General features: G+C 41.6%; 1 protein-coding gene across 6 annotated transcripts in view; it reads left to right on the top strand.

Moving 5' to 3' along the window:
- Positions 1 to 6,000, top strand: part of ETV6 (ETS variant 6) — a 169,836-nt gene that overhangs the window by 54,567 nt on the left and 109,269 nt on the right. The gene's annotated exons all lie outside the window — the stretch shown is intronic.

Below are 6,000 nucleotides of genomic sequence, written 5' to 3'. Positions count from 1 at the left end.
ATGGAATATGTTGCATGTTTTTTGTGGGGAAATATATATATATATTGGTGCGTGTGTGTGTGTGTGCGCGTGTGTGTGTCTCTCTCTCTCTCTCATATATAATATAATAAAAGTGTGCCCTGGGTATGAAGATTTGGGAAACTCTGGGCTAGGTAAGCAGGAACACACACACACACACACACACACACACACACACACACACACACACACACACACTTAATTTTTAATATATAAGTGTGCATGTATATTCCTGTTTACCTAGCCCAGAGTTTCCCAAATCTTCATACCTGGGGCACACTTTTTTTTCTAGATTTAAAATTGGCACACACTTCACTTTTAGGCCCAGAAAGCTCATTCTGTTTGCCTGTCTATCCACATTATATGTATATGGAATACATATATATAAAATAGATGGACGTAGTTTCTGGGCCCTAGAGTGAAGCGTGTGCCAATTTTGATCTAACAAAAACAGTGTGCCCCAGGTATCAAGATCTGGGAAACTCTGGGCTAGGTAAACAGGAAGTACTGTGAGTCAGGGACATAGGGTAACAAGTCAGCAGACGGTGTAGCAAGCAGAAATAAACTTTCGCTCTCGTTTAGCTGGCCTGAACACTGTAATACCATTACATGTAGAAGTGGCATTGACTTCTCTGCAGTGACGGACACAGTCACGCTCTCCATCTGGGACTTGAGGAGGGGCCTTTTAATATACACATTTAGGGCTGATCAACCACATCAGCCATCTTGACAGCCTGGATGCTGTTGCATGGTTTACATGTGCCTCCTGGGTACCAAAGTATTCCGTTGCAATATACTAATTTTTCCATCTGCTTCAGTGTCATGTCATTGGGAATACATTTTGTAACCTGTTTTCTTCAGCAATCGTTTCACTTCTGCAAAAAATATGAATTTACTTTGTGCATGCAGTTTTTGAGGACTTGGTGTGGGAAAAGAAATAGGACTATCAGCTTGCAAGCCAGAGAAAGGCCTGCAGCATCAAAGGGCCTTATACTAGTAGCGGTGAGAAGCTGGTTTTGGTTGTTTTCACTTGACTTCCCCCACCCCCCAAGTTATGGATTTTTTTTTCATAAAAACACAAAATACACTAGACTTTTTCACAACCTCCCCCCCCCCCCAAAAAAAAAAAAAACCAAAACAACCCAACAGTGTAAAGGCAAAATATTTTGCCTCTTCTGAATTGTCCCTTGGTTATTCACTTTGCATTGCTAACCTGAATTTTTTACCAAAATAGATTCTGTCCACAGAGGATCTATCCCAGTTTTTCAGGCTGAACGCAATGCATGCTGTAACATGACTTTGGGAGTTTAGTTAATTGGATATGAATACTCATGCAGGGTAGGCTTCATGGATGAAGATTGTGTGTTACCTCACTTTTAAGACTGGGCCTTTTGATTTAAGGACTTTTCCGTAGCACTGCACTCTGACAGAAAGGAGCAAAATTGAATGTGAAGACTAGGTCCTGTATTAGGCTTTGATTCAGGGAAGTTCCTGTGGCCATGCTTAAATCCATTGCTACCCAGCAGAGCACTTAAGTGTTGATTAAATCCCACTAAAGTTAAACATGAGCCCATGTTCAAGTGTTCTCCTGAAAATATTCCCAAAGCATTTAGCAAGCCTCATATCCAGCTGGTTAACCAGATAATACTGCTGGAGGACCTAGCTAGGAAGCAGAACCAGAGAAGGAGTCTCCCAGACCATTTTCTTGAAGTGGTTTTAATCTGAGTAAGGTTCCCCTGGAAACTTTTCTGGCTTAGTGAGAGCTGAAGGGATATCTTCCAAAAGCTCTTAAGACAGTAGGAATCATGCCAACCTGTGCATCCTCCTATGCACTTGCAGCCACAGGCAAAATATTATGGAATTGCTATTTTGAAGTTAGTTGTAGATTGCAGTTATTCAGGGCTGATCTTTTATTTTTGTACTTGTAATATTCAGTCTTGTTAGACCATTGTATCAGGTTGTGAGCCTGGCCCAGAATAATTCCTTGCCCTTTTATAGCATGCTTCACCAACCATCTCAAACTATCTCTCACACATTTCTTAACAAAGGTGGTTTTACCAATGGGTGAACTTAGCTGCAGAAAGACTGCATGGTTTGCCCAAATTTGTGCAGCAAGTCAGTGGCAGAGTTAGGAACAGAACCTCATCATCTGATTCTGACAATGCAAAGGAAAATACTGAATTAATTTGACTGAACTCTTCCATTTCCACTAATTATGGCATTTACCTCTTTTAGACTTCCCCAGGCAAAGTCTTTAGCTAGTATAAATCCATATAGGTGTGTTGACTTAACAGGAACTCAGTTTATACAATCTGTGAACCTGGCTGACTAGCCTTCAGTAGCTAGATGTGACCTTATGACGGGGGCGGGCAATTATTTTGGGCAGAGGGCCGCTTACTGAGTTTTGGCAAGGCATCAAGGGCCACATGACAGGCAGCCCAGGCTGCATTTTGCCCACCCCTGCTTTATGCATTCACTTATACGTTTAGGCAGTGTTTCATGGTAAAAATTCAGTGCCCAGTGTGAACTTGGCCAAGTCACTTATGATCTGTGTTTGTCTCAGTGGTCAGCACCATTGAGAATCTAGTCAGTCATAACTATCCAGATGTAAAGGCTGTCCTAGGGTTACCTTAGCTATTGTTTTTCAAGGCATCTTAACTCTGCAGTTGCTTAGCTTAGTGTGTTCTGTGGGACACTGGGGTTCCACCATAGGTCATCAGGGGTTCTGCAATGAGACTGGGGCCAGTGGAGGAGTGGGCTGGGAGACAGTGTGCTGCTGTTGCTGAGCTAGGTTGCCTGGTTCCACCTCAATCTTTAAGTTAGAGGTAGAGGGTCCATGGCAGAAGTAGTGATATGAAGGGGTTCCATGACTCTAGGAAGTGTGAAAACCACTGGCTTAGCTCATGCTTACTGTACTCTTTCTGTTAAGTCAGGTTCCCCTCTGTAAAAATGGGCTCTCCTTAATTATACTGTAAAGTGCTGTGATCACTGGATTATAGGCACTGAAGAAATGCAGAGTATTAATAGGGCAGAAAATTTTTAAAACCACAAAACAATATTTTGGTCGGCCAGCTCCCATCTTGGCCTTTGAGACTCTCTCCTACAGTTGTGGCTGATTCACACCCCACGATTGTATTCTGCGGCATAATGGAAATGTCAGCTGTGACAAAAGCCACAGTTTCTGCAATGTTTATAACAACAATTTTTGTTACATTTTCCTACCTACCTTGAATTTGTGAATGGTGGAAAACAATGGATCAGATGCATTTACTTTTTAAAAAGTCTGTGGGAAACTGCATCTTTTGGTTATAAATATTGTTTAAAATACTGTGGGCTGTGCTTCACCTTTAGTGGTAAAGCTATGTAGACAGAAAGGCGGTGGTGGCTTGAGGCACTATGTCTTCATATATGATGCAACACCTCCTGGGTGTTGATGGAAATGCTGTGAGTAGTGGGGCTCTGCTGTAGATGTTACTAGCATTCCCTCCCACTGTTGTCCAGTGGGAAGGCCTTTCTCGGGCTGTTGGTGCTCCTCTGTGAAGCCCTGATCCATTAACATATGCAAGCACGAAATGGGACCTGAGGCTGCTAGCAGAGCTCACAGTAGTGGTCTGTCTCCTGCTTTTCAGGTGAAAGAGGCTGCTTCTTTCCCCTTTTCCTTATAGTGGATCTGTCAGAGGCAGGTATCCTTTGGCTTTATTTGGACAGGGTTCCCTCTTCTCAAAAAAATAAATATCATATTAAATAAGCAACATCACCAGCTGTATTGCGGTTCAGATATCTGAACTGAGGATCACAGCAGGAAGTGCAAGGAAGTGGTTGGTCTCGTTTTTTATCAGCTCCCCATTTGTTACGTATATGTTGACTTTCAGAAGATGTAAAATGCCAGCGAAAGTGCAGAACTTCCCCTGGGTACAGTGGCATGGACCTTATTGGAACACGAAGCTCAGTGTCAGCCATATTTGGCTGGAGGGCAAATTGCACAAGTTCAGGGCATAGCAGTCAACTTCTACATGTAGATTTTTCTATCCATTTTCTTACCTGCTGAATATCCCCAGCAAAAGAATATCCCAGCTCTTGAGCTAGTAATCCCCTGTAAACTTAGCCATGGTAAAAGATGCTGAAGTGAAGGCCCTTATTCCTCCACAAAAGAGGGAAAGGCCAGGGTCTTGACAAGTGGAGGCTTTCCCGCATGCCCTGCTAGAGTGCCTAGCAACTTTTCTTACAACAGAAGCATAGCAAGACCTTTTTACTTGGGCAGTGTTTAACAGGCAGGGGTCAAATTCTGGAATAATGCTTAGGGGAGTCGTTTTGTTATATACTGTTTTACTTGAACCTTTTTTCCCCTGTTTTTTATAATTAATCTTATTATAAACTGCCCACAGCCTTTTTGGAGGGAAGATGGTATATGAATTAAAGAAATAACCCCAGAACAAGAAGCACATTGCAAGTAGGGATTATTCATTCTCTGTGCCCATTCAGTCTTTGATGCCTCTGCTGCAAGTACTGGCAGTGTTGCCAGTTATTGTAATTGTGGTTGTTAGAAGATGGATTTTTGTTGATGGGCATCTGGGCTGAAACTAAATTGTTTCTTTAATGTGTATGTGCATGACTGAGCAGCTAAAAGATGCTATGGGCCAGATCCTGTTCTACCTATGAGGCATCTAAGTGGATTTGAGTATTACTTAAATGTGATCTTCTACCTTGCTCGAAGCCCTGCAAAATCATTAACACTTCTACATTTGTAACATACCACCTCTGTGAAAAGTCATAAAAAGTAGCAAAGAGGAGGAGGACCATTCACCCTTTTGCATTAATTATTATTCAGGGACACCTTTGTGCCTGGAATAGGATATGGCCTATGGATCAGACTGACCTAAACTTGGTTTGAAGCAGTGGCTGAAGGGTACAAAGTTGAATACTTCCAATTCTCTTTCATTGTCAAGCCCCCCCCCCCCCCCCCCTTGGAATGTTCTGCTTTTACATTTTTTATTACCATTTGATTCATGTTGTCAGGAATAAGGAAGACTCTCTTGTCCCTTGTGTGCATGGGACAGAGTGCCAGAAAGCCATGACATTGTCATTCTAGTTCCATATCACACTTTGGTGACAACACTGTTGTTTATAATGGATCTTACTTTTTCCCGTTGTTTTGCCAGTAAGTTTGGTCTTTTTTGTTTCCCACATTCTGTGGTGAGAAAGGGTAATGTATGTGGCGGCATTCATTTTTAAAGTGTTCCTACAGAAGCTTTGATGTGAATGTAGCTTCTTTTGTGCACTCCCAGCTAGCTGCAGCGCTATCGTGAAATGTTAGCAGCATAGCTTTGGGATAGCTTACATAATCATCAGGGAGCATATGATGATGATTTCTATGCTCCTACAAAATTGTGGCTATGTTTATTTACAAAGGGTATAATTTGTGATGTGATTACAGCACATGTTTAGAATATGGAGCAATTTTTCCATCAGATCAGATGAAATTTTAGTCCTAGATTTCTTTACAGACATTTTAGGAAATAAAACCAAGAGCACGCAATTGTGGAACTAGCATGGCATTTGCAAGTCACCTCTAAACTCTGTTTGAATGTTCTGTTATCTACTTTCTTTTTCCTGACTGGTGGTGGTTGTTGTTGTTGTTGCAAATTAAATTTAATTTACTTTAAAAAGTTGCAAATAACTTGGGGGGGAGGGAGAAATCCTGCAGTATTCTGCAGCAAGTACATTAGGGTCAAGTAATATAATGCTTTAATAGCATTTATTACAGTAAAGCAACTAATTACTTAATGTGTGCAAAATGCTCTGAAAATATAAAGTGCTAAATATTTAATGTTAATGCCCACAGCATTGCAGTTATGCTGTTATGTGATGTAGTCATTTGAGCAGTTTCTGTAGAACAGTTATGCCTAATGTGTGCATGCACGCATGTGCTCACATACAGAATTGCCATGAGGTTTACAGTGACTTAAAGCCTCCCAGTCCCCC

Source organism: Crocodylus porosus, unplaced genomic scaffold (genome assembly GCF_001723895.1).
Source record: "Crocodylus porosus isolate Cpor-Errol unplaced genomic scaffold, CroPor_comp1, whole genome shotgun sequence".
Classification (NCBI taxonomy): Eukaryota; Metazoa; Chordata; order Crocodylia; family Crocodylidae; genus Crocodylus; species Crocodylus porosus.
The sequence above is the reverse complement of the archived record's forward strand: the minus strand, read 5'-3'. Positions and strand labels throughout refer to the sequence as shown.